This window comes from Acinonyx jubatus, chromosome E2, assembly GCF_027475565.1.
Source record: "Acinonyx jubatus isolate Ajub_Pintada_27869175 chromosome E2, VMU_Ajub_asm_v1.0, whole genome shotgun sequence".
In the NCBI taxonomy this organism is placed as follows: Eukaryota; Metazoa; Chordata; class Mammalia; order Carnivora; family Felidae; genus Acinonyx; species Acinonyx jubatus.
In genome coordinates this window covers 42845048-42856019 of record NC_069396.1, presented here as the reverse complement: position 1 = coordinate 42856019, position 10972 = coordinate 42845048, and the positions used below count along the sequence as shown (strand labels likewise).

Genomic DNA, 10972 nt, shown 5'->3' with positions numbered 1-10972 from the left:
ACCTGAGTGTTAATTTGCTCATCCGCTCAATAAATTTTCCTTGAGTCGGGGCGCCTGGGTGGCTCAGTTGGTCAAGCGTCCGACTTCGGCTCAGGTCATGATCTCTTGGTCCCGTGACTTCGAGCCCCGCGTTGGGCTCTGTGCCGACAGCTCAGAGTCTGGAGCCTGCTTCGGATTCTGCGTCTCCCTCTCTCTCTGCCCCTCCCCCACTCGTGCTCTGTCTCTCAAAAAATAAAAAAACATTTAACACATTAAACATTAAGAAAGAGAGACATGAAAAATAAAAATAAATAAATAAATAAATAAATAAATAAATATTCATTGAATATCTACTAGGTGTCAGGCACTGTCTTAGAAAGTGGTGCCACCGAGGAAGATAAGACACAGAGAACCATCATCTCAAATCAGGATCCATTCCAAATGACGCAGGGTTTGCCTAAACATAAGGCATGGAAACCATGAAATGCAGATGTAAACATGGAAAAGTATTTTTAAAAATTAACCTCAGGGGCGCCTGGGTGGCTTAGTCGGTTCAGCGTCTGACTTCGGCTCAGGTCACCATCTCGCGGTCCGTGAGTTCGAGCCCCGCGTCGGGCTCTGGGCTGACGGCTCAGAGCCTGGAGCCTGCTTCCGATTCTGTGTCTCCCTCTCTCTCTGCCCCTCCCCCGCTCATGCTCTGTCTCTCTCTCTCTCTCTGTCCCAAAAATAAATAAACATTAAAAAAAAATTAAAAAAAAAAAAAAATAAAATCCACTGCCTGGATATCGTTGTGGGTTCTACCACGTCGCTCCGATTACACTCAAGCCATCTTCCTCAGAAACCCTTGCCCTGCATGCTTCTGGGTTACCGTTGGCCAGGAAAGCACTTTTATGAGATTTGGTTGGTGAAAGTGAAGCAGTTGTATAAGGTCTACTTTTCTTTTTTTTTTTTTTAATGTTTATTTATTTATTTTGAGAGAGACCGGGGTGGGGGGGGGGCAGAGAGAGAGGGAAAGAGAGAGCATCCCAAGCAGGCTCCACACCATTAGCGCAGAGCCCAACGTGGGGCTCGATCTCGTGAACCGTGAGATCACGGAAGGTCCAGTTCTCACAAGCAATCCCTTACCCCAGAATCCCCGGAGAAGTTTTGCTTCCCTGGCTGAATGCAGACGGGTAGACAGCGATGGTGCTGTGAGCGGTTCCAGGGAACAGAAACTCGAGGATAGGAATCTGGACCGGGTTCTCTGGCCAGACTCAACCGGATTCATGACCCCGTTTCTGACGGTAAAGGAGACGCCGGTTGTCTGCGGCGTGCAACAGTAGCAAAATGGTGACAACAACGACCGCCTGTCGTGGTGGAAGGAAGTGTCGGGGTGTAATGCCTGAATTAAGCATTGATTGGCAAGGCATCCATTCAAAAGCCGTCTGCTCCAGATCAGCACAACCAGATAAGGCAGTAGGCACCCCCACGCCCACGAAGTTTTCCTCTCAGAAAACCCTGGACGACCATGAAAACGGACACGCCTTGAGTGGCCCTGCCTTCAGTCTCCCGTGCCCTGAATCCCACTCTTAGGCTTCAAATTAGTCAATATAGAGTGACCTCACGAGCCCCCAGGAACCCCCCCTCTCAGACGCTAATGAAGGCAGAGCCCCAGGTCTGCGTTCTGTCTGCCTGTGACCTCACTCGGTGGCCCCGGCATGCCAGGACTTGGGAGTAATTAGCCTTGTTCGTCAAAGTTCCCTGGTGGTTTTCACTGACGCACATCCTGCAGTCGTGACAGGAGCCACGAGATCCAGTCCAGTCACAACACGGGCCCTGCTGGGGGGAACGTCTGTGATATGGGTCTGGCGAGTGCCTCCCAGACCCATATGGTGGTCCCATACCACCCATACCTCCCATATGGTGGACCCATACCTCCCATATGGTGGTATTCCCAGCTGGGAATATCACCTTCAAAATCAAGAGTCGGATGCTTGGGGCGCCTGGGTGGTTCAGTCGGTTAGGCGTCCAACTTCAGCTCAGGTCATGATCTCAAGATTCATGGGTTGGAGCCTCGCGTCAGGCTCTGTGCTGACAGCTCAGAGCCCGGAGCCTGCTTTGGATTCTGTGTCTCCCTCTCTCTCTGCCCCTCCCCGACTCGTGCTCTGTCTCTCTCTTTCTCTCTCTCTCTCAAAAATAAACATTAAAAAAAACAATTAAAAAAAAAGAGATGTTTAACCGACTGAGCCACCCAGGTGCCCCCGGTTGGTTGCTTTTAAGTGCAGAAAGAAAATGAGCTCAGGGCTTTAAATTCTCAGCTCAAAGTCAAGGTAAGGGATAGAAAGCCATTAATGACCATCCTAAGAGAAATCCTTATCTCCCTTAGCTCCCGAGTTGAGATTTCTGGAAACTAAACCCACAGTCTAATCCTTTGGATGGCTGAATTGCAATACAAATCGAATCCCCAGCTTTGCATGGTGTCACGTTAAGGGAAAGGCGTCTCCGAGGTTATAAGATAACAGTTAGTTGACTCGGGATATGCATGTGCTGTGGCTGAGTTGTATGAGAGGGAAGAGTAAGATACAGAATATGGGTGAATAGCTTGGTGGCTCCATTTAATCCTCGGTGGCTGGAACCCAGAAGAGCAGTCCTGGTGATGGTGGGATGGCTTGGCTGAGCTTCTGGAGAGGACAGCAAGAAGCCACACGATGCTTGTATGTCACTTGGGGTTTTCAAGTCTGGGGCAGCTGTCATACGTGTAGAGTCAGAACTGATGCGGCTGTCATTTGAGGGAGTTGTGGTCGAGAACACTTGTAAAGGACGGATCCGTATTTTGGAAGGACCAACATCAGAAACACTCCTCGCCTAAAACAGACAACTGGATTACTAGTCACTTGATGGCTTTATATACATTTTCTTCTTAAAGCTCACCTGTAGGCTGTTTGTGGGAGAGGCTTGCAGAGGCTGAGATAAGCCAACAACCAGCTGAGCCAGGAATCCAACTGGTGCCTGAGTTCAGACACCTTGATATTTAAAAAAAAAATTTTTTTTCATGTTTACTTTTGAGACAGAGAATGAGTGAGGGAGGGGCCGAGAGAGAGGGAGACACAGAATCCAAAGCAGGCCCCGGGCTCTGAGCTGTCAGCACAGAGCCCGACGCGGGGCTCGAACTCACAAACCGTGAGATCGTGACCCGAGCCGAAGTTGGTCCCCCAACTAACTGAGGCACCCAGGTGCCCCGAGAATGGTTTTAAAATAGAGGAACAATTCAGATAGTCTTGGACATAAAACACAGGCGGCTCCCGTGGAAGAAAATGTAACTCAGAAACTCAGTCACCTGCAGATCTGTGCTGATGAGTTCTCTGGCTCCTCAGCCAGCTCCCAAACACTCGGGGTCAGTTGTGGCGTGAGAGACACAGTCTTTCTGATTTTACAGACTAACCGGGATCCCGGACTCTGTTTACTGTTGTGATTTTTCTTCCACGGCTGTAGAACTGGTTCAGCCAAATTTAGCACAGGATCCTTGCCGGTGTTTTCCCTTTGTTCACAATCCATGTGATGAAGATCAGAGTTACCCAGTGCCCACGGCTAGTCTCGAGATTGTCACCCTCAGGACAAGATGCAGGAGGCTCTCAACAGGCTGAGCAGGCTTCTGGAGCCCAGAGGGATGATGCCTCTTCGAGACTATGGCCGCTGTGACACGGCTTAGCTTGGGTTTAAAAAAGGTCAGTGTCGGGGCACCTGGGTGGCTCGGTCGGTTAAGCGGCTGTCTTCGGCTCAGGTCACGATCTCACAGCTCGTGAGTTCAAGCCCCGCGTCAGGCTCTGTGCTGACAGCTCAGAGCCTGGAGCCTGCTTCGGCTTCTTTGTCTCCCTCTCTCTGTCCCTCCCCTTGCTCACACTCTGTCTCTCTCTCTCAAAAGTAAACATTAAAAACAAATAAATAAATAAACATTAAAAAGAAACGATCAGTGTCTGTCTGAAATTTCCATGTGACAAGCAATGGTACTAGAGTTTAGTTCTTCACACAAGGTAAACTGGATACACTTTTCACTACTGCTGGACCGGAGAAGGTCCAGAACATGGTGGATTGCCGATTATAAGCGACCTGACAGAAAGAGCCAACAACGTACTGAGTTTGGATTCGGTGCAAGCCTCACAAGCCTCTTCTGTCCAGCGCTGGCTGAGAGGCACCTGTTCCTGACACGGGAGCTCACTGGAGCTTTCCAAAAAGAACACTCACAAATGCTGTCTTGATGGTGGGAAGTTTAAGGATTCAGACTTGAGCCTTGGATCTAGGAAAAATTGCCTTTTATTGTGCTTCATATTTGTGAAGCCCTTTAACATATCCTTCCCTCAAGTTTTTTATTTTTTTTAACTTTTTTAAATGTTTTATTTATTTCTGAGAGAGAGAGAGAGCGAGAGCGAGCATGAGTGGGGGAGGGGCAGAGAGAGAGAGGGAGACGCAGAATCCGAAGCAGGCTCCAGGCTCCGAGCTGTCAGCACAGAGCCCGACACGAGGCTCAGATTCACGAACCACGAGATCACGACCTGAGCAGAAGTTGGACGCTTAACCGACTAAGCCACCCAGGCGCCCCACCTCAAGTTTTTTCTTACTTCAAGATCTTCAAGAAATTTTCTTGCCATCCTGTAATTTACCATAACTGAAATGTTCCTGGGAATCATGAATGTGCAAGGCATGAAGAATTTATTTCCAGGTGAAGGTATTATGCATGATAAAGTGTCATTTGTGAGTTGCATTGAGATATTTCAGAGTTCAAGTACTTGCACTAGACAGTTGATACATACAAAGGTGAATAAAGGTGTTGTTCAGCGAGAAGCACATCAGGAAGAATCATCTTTCTCTGGATACTTTCCCGACTCAAAAGTACTGCTTTAAAGAGCATAAAACATGTCTTGGTTACACATTTATTTGGTCATGGCCTCCACTTAACCTTAGTGCTATAGAATTTTAAGCACTCTTCCCCCTGTAGGTGACCTCTTCCTAAAGAATTTAAAGGATCTTCCCTTTTAGCAAAATTGCCTTATTTTTTTTTTAGTGTGCGCTTAAATGTTTGACACAAAAGGAACCAGAAGAACTTTATTTTAGCCACATGACGGCACAACTGAATGTGAGCATCATCAGTATTACTTCATGTTGTTGTTTGCACTTTCACATGTTTCCCTCTTGGTGGTCCATGAGTTATACAATGTATTCTTAATTTTACCAAATAAAGAATTTTCTTCCTTTTTTTTTAAGTTTATTTATTTTGAGACAGAGTGTGTGTGTGTGTGTGTGTGTGTGTGCAAGGGAGGGGCGGAGAAAGAAGGAGAGAGAGAGCATCCCAAACAGGCTCCACACTGCCAGCACTGAGCCCGATGCGGGGCTCAAACCCACGAACTGTGAGATCATGACCTGAGCTGAAACCAAAAGTCAGACGCATAACTGACTGAGCCACCCAGGTGCCCCCCAAGTAAAGAATTTTCAATTCTTCTTACGTTTTGGATTTTCAACTAAAAAAATGTGGTATTTATTTAAAAAAAATTTTTTTTTAGAGAAAGAAAGAGAGCATGTACAAACAGGGGACGGGCAGAAGGAGGAGAGAGAATCTTAAGCAGGCTCCACTAACAGCACAGAGCTCAGCTCAGGGCTTGATCCCACGACTGTGAGATCACGACCTCGGTCAAAATCAAGTCAGACTCTTAACCGACTGAGCCACCCAGGCACCCTGAAGATGTGGTACTTATATACAAGAATGAAATCTTGCCATTTGCAACAACATGGTGGATCTAGAGAGTATAATGTTAAGCAAAGTAAGTCAGCTAGAGAAAGAGAAATACCATATGATTTCATTCGTGTGTGGAATCGTTTTTAATGTTTATTTATTTTGAGAGAGAGAGAGGGCAATCAGGTGAGGGGCAGAGAGAGAGGGAGAGAGAGAATCCCAAGCAGGCTCCAGGCTGTCAGTGCAGAGCCCTATGTAGGGCTTAATCCCATGAGCTGTGAGGACATAACCTGAGATGAAACCGAAAGTCGGACGCTTACCTGACTGAGACATCCAGGACCACTCCTCGTACGTGGAATTTGAGAAACAAAACAAATGAACAAAGATAAAAAAGAGACAAACCAAGAAATAGACTCTACTATAGAGAACAAACTGATGATTCCCAAAGGGAAGGCGGGTGGGGGGATGGGTGAAACAGGTGATGGGGATTAAGGAGAGCACTTACCTTTTTTTTTTTTTAATTTTTTTTTTAACGTTTATTTATTTTTGAGACAGAGAGAGACAGAGCATGAACGGGGGAGGGTCAGAGAGAGAGGGAGACACACAGAATCTGAAACAGGCTCCAGGCTCTGAGCTGTCAGCACAGAGCCCGACGCAGGGCTTGAACTCACGGACCGCGAGATCATGACCTGAGCCGAAGTCGGACGCCCAACCGACTGGGCAACCCAGGCGCCCCAGGAGAGCACTTATCTTGAAGAGCGCTAAGGAATGCCCAGAATTGTTGAATTACTATATTGGACACCTGAAACTAATATAACACTATATGTGAACTACACTGGAATTAAAATAATAACAACAATAATAATAAAGTAATGAAGAGGTGCTTACTGTTCCTAGCATATAAATTAGGAAGCTATGGTAATTTAAAAAGAATGGACTTGCATTATATATGAATATGTAATTCAAAGAAATAAAGCATTCAAGAATTAGAAGAAAATCCAAAGAACATCCATTTTTTTATTTTCTGGTTGGGGAGAGGGATGACTTTTGGAAGACTGGCAGAGATTCCATCTAATTAAAGATCCAGGAACAAAGGGGGCACCCGGGGGGCTCACTCGGTTGAGCGTCCAACTCTTGATTTCCGCTCAGGTCATGATCTCACGGTTCTCGGGTTCGAGCCCCACATCAGGCTCTGCGCTCACAGTGAGGAGCCTGTTTGGGATTCTCTCTCCCTCTCTCACCCCCTCCCCCAGTCACGCCGTCTCTCTCTGTCTCTCTCAAAATAAATATATAAACTTAAAAAAATAAAATATATTTAAAAAATTAAAGATCCAGGAATAAAGAAGAACGTATGTAGGAGAGGAAAGTTTTTCCAAAAACCTATTTTCTAGATTGAACAATGATCCAAATTCTCAGCTTGAAAGCATCTGCTGACTCCTGGCTCAGTAGGAAGAGTGTGCGACTCTTGATCTCAGGGGTCATGAGTTCGAGCCCCATGCTGGGCGTAGAGACTACTAAAAAAATCAATAAGTAAAACTTAAAAAAAAAAACCAGAAAGGATCTGCTGAACTCAAATACTAAACAAACACATGACTCCTCTGGAGGAAGGCGCCTTCACCATAGGTCCCAGAGAGTTCCCATAAATATTTTAAAAGTAGAATGAGTAGAATGCCATCAAAACAACCAAGTCGACTTGCACTTCCCACGGTGGTTGACTGGGTCACTTCAGATCAACCTTTCCACAGAAGAACACTCAGAAAGCTGGACAAAATATGAAAAGTTGAAGGTAGTTCAGAGGGTCACCGAGGCGGTACAAATCTCAATTATACTGAGAAGCCAGCGTGCCTACCGTACGATTCCGTCTATTTACAATTTTCGTAAATGCAAATGACCAATCTGGACAAAATCCCTGCTAACTCGTTCTGACCAAACTGGTCAGGCTCCTCTCCTCTCCACAGGCCCTTGAACTGCAGCCCACCCTTGAGCTGAAGCAAGCATTAGAAAGCTGGACAACCTCAACGGCACCTCCCGAGGATCGAGGATCGGCTGACGGCAGAGAAAGACATTTCCTGTTCGGGTGCTTGACGACACCACTTGCTTACCTCCCTACCCCACACCTGGCTCTTTCCAGCCTTGTCTGTGCCTCCCTGTAAAAGAAATGCCATTTCCCCACAGCCTCCTCAGGTGCTTACAGATCTGATGGTCTGTCCAGACTTCTGAATAGTCTTTCTCTAGGCAAGTTTGGATTTTTTTTTTTTTTTTTGACAGTATTCTGGTGCTGTGACTCAGAGGGAGTGCTGGCTCAGGTCCCTCTACCGTCACCCAGGTGTTCATGTCAGCCTCTCGTACCCCTTGTGTCCTTTCCACATTGGGGAGATCTGGCTCCACACTGTCAATCACAACCCCTAATCCAGTGCTCCAGACATGTGCTGTTGTAGCACAAGCAAGGAGTTAGTTTGATTCTCTTTGAATGAAAACTTTTTTCTTTGGCTCTTGAGTGGGCATCCGATCTGCCCGTTGAACAGGAATCTTGCAAGTTTTGGGACGGGTGAGAATCTTCCCAGCTCTTGGGGGAAACCTCTTTTGTTTATTTGAATACATGTCTAATCCCATGGGAAATTCTCGTTTCCCTGGATCCCCCCTTTCCTCCTCTGTTCTTGATTACACACGCTCTGCCTCGATAGCACTAATTCAGTCCGACATTCCAGAAAAAGGTAGAATTTCACTAAGGATAATTTGGAACTACAATCATCTCTCTGGAGTTCTTGGGGTCTCCCCAAATTGGTTTATCTCCAGGGGACCTTGAATCCTCAGGTTCCCAAATCCCCTCTAGAAAATGGTCCTCGGGGGCGCCTGTGTGGCTCAGTTGGTTAAGTGTCCAACTCTTGATTTTGGCTCAGGTCATGATCTTATGGTTCATGAGTTCAAGCCCCACGTCAGGCCCTGCACTGATAGCATGGAGCCTGCTTGGGATTCTGTTTCTTTCGGTCTCTCTCCCTCTCTCTCAAAAATAAATAAACGTTTTTTAAAAGTGGTCTGCTAGTTTCTCCTAGTATGAAATTGAAAAATGGCCATTTTAGGGGCACCTGGGTGGCTCCGTTGATTAAGCGTCCAACTTCAGCTCAGGTCATGATCTCGAGGTTTGTGGATTTGAGCCCCGCATCGGGGCTCTGTGCTGACAGCTCAGAGCCTGGAGCCTGCTTCACATTCTGTGAGAGCCTGCTCACACACTCTCTCTCCCTCTCTCCAAAATAAACATTAAAAATTTTTTAAAAGAAAAGAAAAATGGCCTTTTTAGTACAACCCTCATCAGGTCATTCAACAGTCTCTTCGTACCTTACCTGAGGCCATGTAACCTCTCAGAGTTCACCTCCCCTCTGTAATTGTTACTCCCAATGACTTCCCTTTAAGGAATCTGTTCCTGTCTTTCCCCAGACACCCTTGAATACACGGGGTGAGATGATCACCTCAGTCAATGGGCACACTGCCACCTTTCTGGTGGGGTCACATACTCCACCCTCAACACCTCAGATGGCCCTACTATAATTCCTCAGGGTACACAACTCACCTCTGTAGTGAGGTTAGATAATCCCTCACATGATTAGATAATCAGTCACATGATCCATCCCTTAAAAAAACAAATAAACAAAAATACCCTTTCTTTGTCTCTTGGACCCCATGATGCCCAACAAAGCTTTTCTCTTAAATCCCCCAACCTCTTTTAAGCTACGAGGCAGACTTGATTTCTCATTGTAATGTTAATATTTTTTTTAATTTTTTTTTATTTTTAATGTTTATTTATTTTTGAGACAGAGAGAGACAGAGCATGAATGGGGGAGGGGCAGAGAGAGGGAGACACAGAATCGGAAGCAGGCTCCAGGCTCTGAGCCATCAGCCCAGAGCCTGACGCGGGGCTCGAACTCACGAACCGTGAGATCGTGACCTGAGTTGAAGTCGGACGCTCAACCGACTGGGCCACCCAGGCGCCCCTGTAATGTTAATATTTAACGTTCATCCAAGGGACTCACCTTTGAAGTTCCAGACTCCAACCTCAGGCACTGTGCCCTCTGACAGCTTTGATAGATTACTAAGGTTTTCTTGACCCCTCAGAGCTCCCCAAGCCCTTGATAAGGGCTGCATGCAGGGACACGCTCATTCACCTTCCTGACTCACTTTCGCCTAAAGGAATGGCAGGTGTAGGACGCCGCTGAGAGGTAGAGCCTTTAAAGGTGGATGTAGACCTCGCTATGTCTCTCTCTAAATTAACTCAATACGATACCTTAAAAATGAGGTAATTTATGGTCTCGGACCTATTACTCATATATTACTTGACAAAGGGCTTCCGATCTCCACATGGAGCCCCTGCAGCACATCTATTCTACCCATAAAGAAACCTAACGGAAGGGGTTGCCAGTTTGTCCAAGAACTGTGAGCCATAAATAAAATTGTAAAATGCATATTGTTTTTTCCCAAATCGCAACACTGTCTTTGCTCCTATACCCTCTGACACTACTTATTTCGTCACTGTTGATACGCTCTGCTTTCTTCAGCAGACCCCTTTACCTAACTCCCAAATACCTCTTCACCTCACATGGGAAAACCAACAGCATACCTGGATCGTCGTGCTCCAGGGATGTTCCAAAGTCCCTGCTTATTTTTGCCTGAATATTAAGTGTAAATCCAAAGAATCTAGGCTTCTTTTATAATTCAAGCCTCAGTCAATATGCGGATGACCTTCTTTGTTTTACTCGGTTCAGTGACTCACAGACACTTGATACCTATTAGAAGCTCCGGCTTGTGTTAACCTTAAAAATAAAACTGTTAATTATTTTACCAGAAAAACTGATTTATTCGGGAGCAGCAGAGAATTACAATTCAAGCCACGCAAGCTACAGCAAAACCACAAACAAGTCCAAAGCACAAAGGAGAAGTTGGCTCTTTCATAGAGAAAAGGGGGGTGGGGGACTTGGGAGGAGCTGTTGTAAACAAAAAGTCCATTGGAGTAAACCGGGAGTGGGAAGTGTAGTGGCTTTTCATTGGTTGAGTTGTGTGTGACAGTCTCTCATTGGCTAGGCTGTTGCTGGGCTGGGAGAAAATCTTTCTTCCCCTGCTGGGATTGTAAAGCAGGCTTCTTCCCTTTGGGAACGCAGGTCTGTCTCTTTCTGTTTGCTCTGCAAAGGGCTGTGAGGAATGGTACAGCGTGAGAGCTCCCCCTTCTGGCCTTCCAACTCCACTTTAAATGAGACTTTCTTATAAAAAAAGATAACTGACATTTTCCTTATTCAGTTT

The 10972-nt window shown here is 46.2% G+C and overlaps 1 pseudogene; it reads left to right on the top strand.

The window, feature by feature from the left end:
• Positions 1–3202: 3202 nt before the first annotated feature.
• On the top strand, positions 3203–4144 carry LOC106974695 (tRNA N(3)-methylcytidine methyltransferase METTL2A-like; annotated as a pseudogene).
• Positions 4145–10972: the final 6828 nt, after the last annotated feature.